At 39.1% G+C, this 13,354-nt stretch overlaps 1 non-coding gene across 1 annotated transcript; it reads left to right on the forward strand.

Annotated features, from left to right (window-relative positions):
• The first annotated feature begins 263 nt into the window (after positions 1-263).
• Positions 264-370, forward strand: LOC112395114 (U6 spliceosomal RNA). The gene has a single exon (XR_003002299.1). It is a non-coding gene; the product is annotated as a U6 spliceosomal RNA (small nuclear RNA).
• Positions 371-13,354: the final 12,984 nt, after the last annotated feature.

Here is a 13,354-nt window from a genome sequence, read left to right on the forward strand (position 1 = left end):
CAAGGGGTTAGATACCAATAGCCAGGGAGCTGTCAGAAGGAAATTATGGGCCTGTCTGCCCAACGCCACAAAATCAGGATAATGTCTCTGTACTTTTTCTCTGCACTACCCTCCCTTATTCTTTGTGGCACTCAAATACCTAAGAAAGGGACAAATTAAATGAGTAAAACTACTACTCTTATCTTGACATCTCTGGAGACTTCTTGAATTTTTTAGGCAGTTTCCAGAAAACAAATAGCAGAGAATAGAAACAAATCATGGAGATGTACAACGAATCCAGTATACGCAAAATTCAGAATGACACAGTGAAGATTTAGCATGACCTCCGCACAACGATGGAATGTAAATCTGTGAAACATTCCATATTTTAGAGGCAGTAAGAAGACAGGCAAAAAGTGAGGACTATAGTTAAGTGCAGGATCATATGGTAGTTCTATTTTTAGTTTTTAAGGAATCTCATTACTGTTCTCCGTAGTGGCCGTACAATTTACATTTTCACCAACAGCATAGGAGGGTTCCACTTTCTCCAGACCCTCTCCAGCATTTATTATTTGTAGACTTTTTGATGATGGTTATTCTGACAAGTGTGAGGTGATACCTCATTGTAGTTTTGATTTTCATTTCTCTAATAATTAGCAACGTTGAGCATCTCTTCATGTGCCTTTTGGCCATGTATGTCTTGTTTGGGGAAATTTAAAAATTTTTTCTTAAGTAAACATAATAAAGCTGTTATTGTACTGAAACCAGTGTGCATAAACAGATGTTCGTTAACTTATGAAATATTTCACAATAAAAAAGAATTTAAAATATTGAAATAATGGTTAGCGATAGGTGGTAGAATTATATTTGATTATAATTCTTTGATATATTTATATATTTTTCAAATCCTTCCAACCAGCATGATTTTATTTTATAATGATAGACAATACATGAGTTTTTCAAAAGGCTATAATGACCAATAAATTTACTTAAACAAAGAGCTTTAAAAAATGAACCAGTATTAAAAATCTCATTTTGGTGTTTTTAATAATAGTACAGGGCTGAGAAATGCTTGTTTTGAATGCAAGCCAATATTTAAAGGTGAAATTTACATATATCCAAATTTTAAGTGCTAGTCAGGAACTGCAATGCAAATAATTACAGCTATAATAGTTATTCCCGTCAATTTAGTTCCTTCTGAAGACATGACCTTAAATAAACCAGGATTATCTGAATGAGTTTATTCAGGCTATTACTGTACATTATTCTGTATAGAGCTATAGGTAATGACTGACTGTTTTTTAGAGCTGAAACATCTAATTCAATCGTTTTCAAAGATTTTCCAGAACTCTCTTTATATTAAATAATGGGCAAAATGTATGGAAGAGATCATAACAAAGGTACTTTGTCTAAAGTAGGAGGCTGAGCCCTGAGTTCTTGCTTGCCCCAACAGATTATGCCCGCTCTCCCACCTTTAATCCCTTTCTCCATCAATGGCTCCTTCCCCTCTGAACAAAAGCATGCTCAAGTCTCCTGATTTCTAGCCATCAGCCTCACTCTCACATTCCTTCACAGCAGAGTTTTCTCTACTAACTGTTGCCATAGTTCTACCAGCCATTGCCTGTCACCTCCCCTCCCCGCTGAAGTCTTGCCTCAGCCCTTACCACTTCCCCAAAACCACTCTTGATAATCATTGCCTATCTGCAAATCCAAGGGATATTCTTCAGTCCTTTCCACTGAGTCATGTAATCATTCTGTGAAGATGAAAATTCTCAATAAACCTTTCTACAGTGCAGGATGCTGTTGACCTAAAAAAAGCATTGTGTTCCTTGTCAGAAACGTTTTCATGTCTTGTCTGACACTATTTTCTCTTGGCTTTTCTTCTTTTACCTCCTGTTTGCCTACTCTTTTTTAAGCCTCCCCAAGGCTTCCTCTCTCTGTGTCTGCCCCTTAAATGCTGTGGCCCCTCAAGGTACCATTCAGCACTTGTCTGTTTCACAGCCAGCCCCACCTAGATACTGATGACTCTATGTTTCCTCACCGGCCAGAAACTCTCTGCTGAGGCTCCTTAAACATATATGGGTTGCTTATTGGACATGACAGTCTTACTGCTTTAAAGCAACTCAAACTCAACATACTCAAAACTAAATTAATCACCCCCGCTTCTTTGCAAATTCTTAGCTATGTCTTCCTTAATTACATAAATGCTGTTGTGGGTTAAATTGTGTCCCCTGAAAGGTATGTTGAGGTCCTAACTCCTGGTGTTACCAAGGAAGGGCTTGCTGCCTGAAATGCATAGAAGCCAACATCATGGCACCGGATTTTGAGAAAAGAAAAAGGTTTATTGGCAGGTTGACCAGCAATGAGACAGGAGGCAAAGCTCTCAAATCTGTCTCTTGGATTGGGGTTTGGTCAAACTTTTATGAGTTAGGGGTTGATATGCAGAAAAACTGGTGGGGCAGGTTTTGATTGGAGGGCTTTGGAACTTGGCCATTTATGGTAAGGTATGGGAAAAGAGGCTTTTCTTCCTGGAGAATGGACCCTTCACCTCTGAAAGTGAATCGTTAACTAGAAAGCTTAACTGGTGAACAAGTATCCGTAATGTTAGATAATAGGGTTTTTATTCTTAAAAGAAAGAGATATATAAAAAATGAAAATACTTCAAGCAAGAAAACAAATTACTCTTATCAAGTATATCCATCCATTGTACCACCAATTAATCTTATCCTCAAACACAGAGTTCTAAAATTATGGGATATTTCCTCTCCTATGTTACGTATACAATTTATATGGGAACGATACAGGAGTTAGGAGAACGACCCTCTACAATGTTGAAAATCCTTGAGTAACTTATAATCGGTCCTCCATATACTTGATTCCTTCATATACGAGGTTCCACATCTGGAGGTTCAACCAACTTTGGATGGTGTAGTAATGTAATATTTTCTATTTAAAAAAAATCCCCACATGTAAAATAGATAGCTAGTGGGAAGCAGCCGCATAGCACAGGGAGATCAGCTCCGTGCTTTGTGACCACCTAGAGGGGTGGGATAGGGAGGGTGGGAGGAGACGCAAGAGGGAGAGGATATGGGGATATATGTATACGTATAGCTGATTCACTTGGTTATACAGTAGAAGCTAACGCACCACTGTAAAGCAATTATACTCCAATAAAGATGTTAAAAAAAAATCCCCACATGTAAAATGGATAGCTAGTGGGAAGCAGCCGCATAGCACAGGGAGATCAGCTCCGTGCTTTGTGACCACCTAGAGGGGTGGGATAGGGAGGGTGGGAGGAGACGCAAGAGGGAGAGGATATGGGGATATATGTATACGTATAGCTGATTCACTTGGTTATACAGTAGAAGCTAACGCACCACTGTAAAGCAATTATACTCCAATAAAGATGTTAAAAAAAAATCCCCACATTTAAGTGAACCCGTTCCGTTCAAACCCATGTTGTTTAAGGGTCAACTGTGTATAAAATGTCACCATGGATTTAAAATTTTTCCTTCAAAGTTTATATACTACCTCTCCCTTTTAAAAAAATATTATTTTTAGAGCATTTTTAGGTTTAAAACAAAATTGAGAGGAAGTTATGGGGATTTTTCCATATATCCCCCTACCCCCACATCCCATCTCTCTTTTGTTCTCATTAACAGTAGGCTCAAATCAGCCCACACCTGGATTATCACAAAGGCCTTACTCCCTTAACTGCTTTCATTTGTTCGTTTACTCAACAATTGTTTACTGAGCACCTATTATATGCCAAGTCCTCTCTTTCAGAGTTTTGCTACAAAAGGACAGAGAAAACTCCGTCATTAGCTGGAAGAGAAAAAGAAAAATACAAATTTTGTGCTTGTTTTTTAAGAAAGAAAACATGACAGTATGCTTGTCAATTGGTAGGAATGAGTCAGTGGAGGCAGAGAAATTAACGACGCAGAATTGAGGGGGCTGGCCTGGGGGAAATGGAGACACAGGGGGAGGCTTGGGTTCCACTAGGAGTGCAGGGGTGCTGGCCTTTCAGAGACATGGGTGCAGGTAGACATGGCAGCAGAGCTTATGGGAATTCTCTTCCGATAGCTCCTAGTTTCTCAGTGAAGTAGGGAGCCGTGTCACTAGTGTAAAGGTTAAAATTGAAACGCCTCCCTTTTGCTGTTAATCCAAATCTTACACAGTCAAACACCCCTCCACACAAGGCTTCAGCACAGATTGATTTCCTATTTCACTAATCTCTTAAAGCCCCTTCAACTGCCCTTGTCCTTCACTAGACTTGCTCTGATGTTCCCCATTGATGCAGCCGCAGAGGGGGTTGTGATAAACTTTGGATTCTCTCAAAACACAGATTATTTGTCATTAATTCATTACTACAAAACTTGAAAATATATATCACTAGGTAGGTGATACTCATAATTAAGGAAACATAACTTTACTCATATGGCAAGAGTACAAAAAGAGGATAATTAAAATCTTTTGTTAATTGTATATGAATAGATTAGGAGGAGAGACCCTGTTAACTGGAAGTGTTGTAGGGATGGCTACTTTTCCAGCGGCTAAGAATTTGGTCAAAAACTACTTAGACAAAAATCATTCAAGTTAACACTGACCTAGTTTAAACTCTGACACTGATACATATAAATGTATAGAAACTTCTAGCTAGTTATTTTTATTTCAATGGTCAAGTAAAAATTCTGGTGAAAATAAAAATTTCTTTAAGAAAAGGAGAAATTGATCACCAATTAATATTTGCTGTCTTTGAATTTTCCACATATTCATAATTACTTTGCCACAAAAATTTTTGCCGTTTTATTTATAATTTATTTTTAGCCAATTATACATATCCTGTGTTATATGAATTAGAGAGAAGCTGGAAATCATTTGAATACCTTAAAAAAGGAGACTGGTTGAATAAATTATGATTTATCCAGATAATAAAATACACATACTTTAAAATAGTTTAATTACAGTTTAATACAGATAGTAAAACTAAAGGTACAGGAAAGCATTCATTAACATCAGTGTGTGTGTGTTATCTGCATAGGAAAAGATTTGAAATTAGGACACCAAGTTGTTTCTGTAAGTTTTATCCCCACTCTGGGTTAGTAGGTTTATGAGTTCTCTTACCTGAATTTTTTTTCTTATTTTTGGCAATGAGAATTATAAAAGATAATAAACAGAAACCTCAATTAAATAGAATCAGGAGACCAGAAGGGGGTGCTCTCACACCCTTCAACAATAGCAGAGCCCAACAGGAAGAAGAAAGGCTCCTCTTCTTTCCTGGCCAGAACACAGCCAATGACAAGCCCTGGACTCTTTGTTTACTACAGCTCTCCCAACTTCCTTTTCCTCTCTATACAAGTGTTTTCATCCCCTTGCCCTGTGGGGACATGCACATGGCTCACTGTCGTTGTAGACCTCAAACTGTAATTCTCTGCTGATCCCAAATGAACCCATCTTTGCTGGAGAAATATATGGCCGTCTATTTGCTTTAGGTCAACATTTCAGTGGCCCATACGGGGACCAGAGAAGACTCCGAACAGCTCCAGGTTTGGTGAAAAAACAGGTGGGGTACTGACAGTTGAGCCCATTGTCACTCACTACTTTTCTCACAGACACTGGCATTTGAAAGTACACCTTTCTTCTGGATCCAAGCTCATGGTATCTTTGCATTTGAAACTCTCCAGGCTTTATTTGGGATTTTTTTTTTAAAGATTTCATCTTTTTACTTAAGGCCCTATTCTGTATGTAAGTACCTGTTTGCCACTTTGGTCTGATTTGAGATCAGATTGTTTCACTGAAATGGGCTGAGAAGTCTTCTGCCCATTCCCTTTGGAACAGAAGCTGCTTCTCCTGAAGCTGGCTAGTCTTTGACTCATTCCTTCAGGAACAGTGATTGTTTCTCTGAAATGGTGCTGTTTTTCAGCCTTTGGCCTATTCCTTTGGAAGGGCTCCCTCTGGAGACTTGCTTAAAAAGTAGCCTTCAGCCTGGCTCCTCCAGGCCCAAGCTGTTTCCTTAGGACTGGCTGGGATTGGCTTGCAAGCTGTTTGAATTGAGCTATTTGTGCTAGAAGTTGTTTGAGCTGATCGAAAAATTTTCTTTATTCTACAGGAAAAACCTGTAGGAAATGGGATCCGAGATATCTAAGTATTTTGAGGGAGCCCCCTCCTTACAGGGACTTTGGCTGATTCTATGTTTAAAAACAGTGGTCCTTCCTTATGTGCATTTATAACTAAATGGAGTGATCTGACCAAAGGCAGTTTAGAATATCTATGGTCATTATGGGAAAATTTTGAAATCCTCAAACTTAATTTCCTTAAAACTGGATTGGATCACAGTAGCTCAAAAATTTGCAGAACTGAGTGGGATGCTTATTTTTATTGGAATTTTGAGGCTTCCCAATGTTATCAGAGTCCAAAATTGCCTCTCTGCCAAATAATATTTTAAGGTTAACTGAAGCAAAAAAAAATGATTAAAGATAAAATGTCCCCAAAGCCTCAGACTCTTCTTCCTTGTCTTCTTTTTCTCAGGCTCTGTCTCTGTGCCCTCTTGTCTCTCTCCCTCAGCTTGTGGCCAGACTTCAACTCCAGCACCATCTTCCTCCTTCCCTTCTATGCCACCTACACTCTTCAGTACCCTCAAATCCCTCATACTAAGTGTTTCACCATACTTCCTCTTTTCCCTGAAACTCTCCCCACTCTCTTTTCTTCTGAACATGTCAGTACCTGTTCCTTCAAAATTAACCCTTCTGATGATCCAAAGGCTAAACCCTTAATTTCTTATATTCCCTGGACTAAAGCTGAACTGCAAGCCATAGTCAAAGATTTTCCCAAAGTAACTGAAGCTCCGATCTCACAGATTTGATGAGGAATTGAAAGTAGTCATTCAAACTTAACAACTGGGTTCTCTGACTTACATAAGTTAGTTCATATGCTTGTCAATAAAGACAAAGCCCAACATTGGATGAAACCTTCTGGTTGGAGAAGTCTTGAAAGGTCTTTAGAATTACAGCTGCGAGACTAGCCCACTAATTTCTTATAAGATCAGGTTCAGGCAATCACTAGGCAACTTCATTGAGCAATTCCTAGGGCTTTTCCAAAGCCTGTTGATAAGAACAAAATTCAGGCTTGCACACACATAAAAAAATATGATGAATCTGTTCATTATTACTGACTTCAGGTTGTTTTTAAAGAAAATTCTGGTCTTCCTTCCTTCAGATGTTGATTCCACCAGTAGCTTTTAAGTCTATATTTATTAATGGGACCTTCCTCTTCTAGTAAAAAGGACCAGGATAGAATGGAAAACAATGTCCACTGCAGATTGAGTTAATCTGGCAAACCAGCTCTCTCACACTCTAGATGAGTCACCTCAAAGGAAGACCACCCAAATTCTTAATCTTCAGCTTTAGCAAATGAAAGCTCCCAAACAAAACTAAAACCCTCCTAGTTCCTGCTATTACTACAAAAAGCCAGGACATTGGAAAAGAGATTGTTACAAATTTAAGCACTTAGATGCCTTCATCCCTCTAAGGAGCCTTCCAATATCCTCCCAATCCTCAGTGATAGAGTTCTGAGGAACCACAGGGGCTTTTCCCAATCCACCCTCTTAATCAGTTTGGAGAAACAGTTCACCGGATTGGGAATTAACTTCTTCCAGTCCTAACTGACACCAGAGCCACATTCTTGGTGCTCAGACCCACTACTATAAAGCTGCCCCTGCCTCTGAGTACTAAAACAGTTCAAATAGTGGGGAGCTCTAATGAACCTCAAGAAGTTCCTGTCTCTGAACCTATTCCCTTTTGTTTAGGCTCTTTGAGAGATACACACACATTTCTCCTTAGTTTCTCTGCCCTGTCCATTTATTAGGCCAAGACCTCTTAGAGAAGTATCACTCCAGAATTTCTTTCTTCCAAAAAGGGGAAATAATTGTACACATTGACAATAGTCATCAAAGTAACTCTCCAGATGAATTAAATGACACTTTGACCTATTTTATTTGTCCCATATTTGTACCCTGATGGTACTAGTGCTGATTCTGGAAACACTGATCATTTGTCCTTCTTGAATCAACTACCACTTTCCTTATGTGCAAAATCTCCAACCGATGTTGGCAAAATTCACAGTGTACCTCCCATAAAAATTCAAACAGACCCCTCAAAACCTCTTTCAAGGATTAATCAATATCCTATAATTAAAGAAGCCCTTCAAGGCATAAAGCCCATAATAGAAGATTACAAGGCTCAAGGCCTCATTTTCTTTTGTACCAGTTCCTGTAACTCTCCCATTTTACTGGTGAGGAAACCTAAGGGCTGAGGATGGAGGTCTGTCCAGGACCTTCAAGCAAGAAACAATATTCTTATCCCATGACACCCTTTTGTTCCTAACCCTCATAAAGCTCTAACATCCATTCCCACTGAAGTAAATTCTTTACTATAATTGATTTATGCAGTGCATTCTTTAGTATTCCAGTTGATAAAACTAGTCAGTAATTTTCTGCCTTCACTTGGGAAGACAGACAATTCAAGTGGACAATAATGCCTCAGGGTTTTACTGGGAGTCCTTATTTCTCAAAAGTCCTGAAGGCTGCTCTGGATCATATAAAGTTCCCTAGAGGTTCTACTTTGTTGCAACATGTGGATAATATGTTTTTTGCTCTCCTCAAGCCTTCTCACAGGAAGACAGCAACGACTTGCTTTGAGCTAAGCCTTAAAGGAACATGAAGTCACCAAAGAAAAATTGCAGTTTGCCCAAACCCTGTTTCTCTCTTTTGGCCAAATCTCTGTACATTTTACTCAAAAATGGCAATCCTAATTTTATGGGAAAAACTGAACTACATAGCCTATAAGGCCTTAAAGGAGAGTTTGATGAACTCATCTGCCCTTGGGCATCCCAATTATCAGGTTCCCCTTTTTCTTTTGTATATGAAAAGGAAGGGAATTTCCTTGGGGTATTCACCTCCAAACATGGGAACTGCCATCAACCCATAGGCTATTTTAGCCAGGAACTGGACCTCTAATGCCTTAGAGCCATTATAGTCTCTGTCCTTTCAGTTAAGGTCACTGAGAAAATTGTTGTGAGATCCACTTTAACCATTTTTGTACCTCCTGTATTAGAAGCTCTCCTGAATTCTCATCATGATCAATATTTCTCACCAATGGCCTCACCTCCTTACATAACTCTTTTACATTGTAATAACCTTAACCCAGCTACTCTTCTCCCCTTTGTCACCAATGAAGTCCCTTATGACTGCTTAATGCTGGTGGACTACCTCCTGACTCCTTGGAATGATCTACAGGAAATTCCGTGGGTAATGTTGACTTCTTATGGTTCACTGATGTTTCTTATTTAAAAGGTGATAATGGAAAATACTGTGCTGGATATACTATTACAACTCCTTTTGATATTGTTGAGGCAGCATTTTTACCTGTGGCTATTTCAGCCTAACAGGCTAAATTATATGCTCTTACATGGGCCTGTACCTTAGCCACATACAAAACTGCCAAAATTTCTATTGACAGTAGATATGCTTTCAGAGTAGCTCATGATTTTAGAATGTTGCAGAAGCAACATGGCTTCCATACTTCCTGTGGAAATAAAATTTTTAATGGCCTTTATGTTCAGAAATTGTTACATTCAATACTGTTACCTGCCATTTTAGCTATTAAGATTCTAGAGCATTCTAAACTTGGCTCTCTGGAAGCTAGGGGAAATCATCTTGGTGACACTTCCACAAGGAATGCTGTCCTTAAAGGGATCCACAGCAGCTAAACGTCTGACATGTCTCAAAGGGATATTTTCCCAAATGATGATTTAGAAAAACTGGCTAGAGAAGCCCAATAGTTGGCCTCTGAATAGGAAAACCAAGATTGGAAATTTAACGATTTTTGGTTTGATAAAAAGAGAAAGCTCTGTTTTGGACCAAATAAAAACCCAGTTCTACCAGAGACTAAAATTCTCACTCCTCACTGGTGAGCATGCATTAAATGATTGGTCTGCTGACACAATGACAGCCTTCATGAATCAGTATTGGTGGGGAAACATTAACAGGGCTGCAAAAACCGCCTGCCTCACTTGTCTCACGTGTCCAAAGGACAACCCCAGGAAGTTCGTTCATACTGTTCCTGGATATTTTGAACTGCCTAATGGATCATTTGAAGTTTCACAAATGGATTCCATACAACTTATTCCATCTCATGGATATAAATATATTTTAGTCATGGTCTGTATGTTTTCACACGGAACTGATGCCTTCCCTTGAAGACAGGCTACTGCCTCTTCTGTCGGTAAAATCCTTTCAGAAAAGTTTATCCCTAACTTTTCTGGGGAACTCCTCTCAAAATTCATAGTGATAAAAGGTCCCATTTTACTGGCCAGGTGCTTCAACATGCAGGTTCTGTTTGGCTGGTTATACAACTGCATTTACCATCCTCAATCCTCTAGTCAAATACATTAGTGGCATAATTAAGACTCAATTGGAAACATTCATAGAGGGCTTCCAAATACCTTGGCCAAAAGCATTGCCACTGGTCCTTTTAAATCTCATGTCCACCCCTCTTGGAAGTCATAATGGTCACCCTTTGAAATAGTCACAGGACCCCATGCACTTGGCTTCTACTTCTTTTGACCCACAACTGATAAAAGGAAAGTTACTTCAATATTGCAAAGATCTAACTGATCCTGTTAAAAATAACCATGTTTTGGTAGAGTAGTCTTTTCACAGTGTGCCCTTGGGAGATGAAGACTTTAAGCGTCACACCTTGCAACCTGGAGATTTCATCTATTGGAAAAGCCATCTCCAGAAGGACTTTCTTCAACCTAGCTGGACACGGCCCTATCAAGTATTGCTAACCAACTCTTGTGCTACCAAACTCCAAGTAATAGACTCTTGGGTTCACTGTACACACCTAAAGAAATTGCCAAACCTTGACTGGACTTGCACGGCATCTGGTAACCTGAAAGTAAAGATTTCCCAGAACTGAAGCAGAGGACATCTGATGAGAGCTTTCCCAAGATATCTGAACAAGACCTGTTGGAAGTTTGTCATCCAACTTTTTTTTTTTTTTTGGCAGTACACGGGTCTCTCACTGTTGTGGCCTCTCCCATTGTGGAGCACAGGCTCCGGACACCCAGGCTCAGCAGCCATGGCTCACGGGCCTAGCCTCTCCGCGACATGTGGGATCTTCCCGGACTGGGACACGAACCCGTGTCCCCTGCATCGGCAGGTGGACTCCCAACCACTGTGCCACCAGGGAAGCTCTGTCATCCAACTTTTGATGATGACATAATGCTTCAGAAGAGCTCCAGTGACTATGAACTTGGTAACAAGATCTTGGTAATCTTTAACTTTAGATTAAAAGTGCTTGAGAGTTCTCCCTTCTACCCACCCTTATTACTCGAATGTGCCCTTAATAGGTTTCCAATCTGTGTACTTTTTCTCTGACGTGAAACACTACATGCAGGAAAAGACCTTCTTAACACCGAAAGACCAGAAGTCACTGAAACTAGAACACCTGACTCATGATCAGTGATACTTTCAGAGAAAGATATTGATCGAAAGAGGGAGATGCAAAAATGAATAAACAGAAACCTCAATTAAATAGAATCAGGAGACCGGAAAGGGGAGGCCTCACACCCTGCAACAATAGCAGAGTCCAAAAGGAAGAAGAAAGACTCCTCTTCTTTCCTGGCAAGGACTCAGCCCATGACAAGCCCTAGACTCTTTGTTTACTATAGCCCTCTCAACTTTTTGTCTCCCAACCCCCAACCCCTGATATAAAAGTATTCTCCTTCCCTTGCTGTGTGGGGACTTTTCTGTAGCTAAACATGGTTGTACACCCTAAATTGCAATTCTCTGATGATCCTGAATAAACTTATCTTTGCTGGGGAAACATATGGAAGTCTATTTTTACCAGGTCAGTGGAATATACTGCTTCTGTAATAAAGAAACAATAGAAGAAACTTTAATCACCAAGTTTTGAAATTTTCTGTGATATGAGGGCTTTGGGGGGTTTTGTTTGTTTCTTTTGTTTATCTTTATTTATCATCCTTTAATTTTTAATTAACTTTTTGCCCATGAAGCCTCCAGAAATATTTTCTGATAATTCTGCTTTTAATGGAATCATAATATATATACTACCGGCAACCTATCTTTCTACTTAATAATATGTTGCAGATATGTTTCTAGGTCAACAAACACATTACTGTACTACCACTTACCATTATTTACTTAATCAATCTAATCTGCCCCCCCATTTCACTGTAAAATAGCCACAATAGCTGAAAATGAATTAGGTATCAAATACACACGGGAACAAAAAGAAAAATTAAAAATAAGTAAAAAATGATTGTGTCCAAAAATAATGTAAAGATTCCTGAAAATTGCCAATAAATTTTAGAAAGCAGTGATAAAAATATTCATTTATAGTAATTTCTTTATTTTGATTACATTATCACTGCAACCAATTTACTTTTAACCAAATTCTTTCCAAATTGTCTGAAGCTCAACTGATGTAGGGAAGCTCCAGGATTTGTAGTGAAAGGGCACAAATTAAATGGTCTTTTTCAGGTTTCTCTAATTCTACTGCTTTATAGTCTCTATTAAGAGGCCTATAATGGGAACCAATTAATTGTAGATACAGTGAGGAATCTGGGCAATTAAACAAATGGATTACATTTACCCAGTGATTACACTAGCCATCAAATGATTATTAGGCACTGCCTACTGTGTGAGTCACAAATACAAATTAAATTCAGATCAACAGCCTTGAAATTTCTCATTGTATATCAATTTCTCATTGTATATCAACTCATTTTATATCAACTGTATATCATTATCTCTAATGATGTATAAAAAGATAGCTGGCATATAGATTGACATCACACATTCTGTATTTGTGTTCAAGCTGAATAATACCAGCTGTTAAAAATCAAGTATATAACTAACTAATTATGGTGATTTCACAAAGAAGGATAATACAATCTCTCAGTTACAATATATCAGTATACAACTTTCTCTAAATATAAAGTCACATAAAAATGTATATTCTGGCACCTTAACAAAACACTGATTTTTAAAAAAAGAAGTCAAGGGGCTTCCCTGGTGGCGCAGTGGTTGAGAGTCCGCCTGCCGACGCAGGGGACACGGGTTCGTGCCCCGGTCCGGGAGGATCCCACATGCCGCGGAGAGGCTGGGCCCGTGGGCCATGGCCGCTTGGCCTGCGCGTCCGGAGCCTGTGCTCCACAACGGGAGAGGCCACAACAGTGAGAGGCCTGCGTACCACAAAAAAAAAAAAAAAAAAAAAAATGTCAAGCAACTTCCAAGTAAACAACGAATGGAGAGTCTTTATACAAGGAAGCAGAGATTGTCACAGAGAGAAGA

Source organism: Neophocaena asiaeorientalis, unplaced genomic scaffold, assembly GCF_003031525.2.
Source record: "Neophocaena asiaeorientalis asiaeorientalis breed wild unplaced genomic scaffold, Neophocaena_asiaeorientalis_V1.1 scaffold691, whole genome shotgun sequence".
NCBI lineage: Eukaryota > Metazoa > Chordata > Mammalia > Artiodactyla > Phocoenidae > Neophocaena > Neophocaena asiaeorientalis.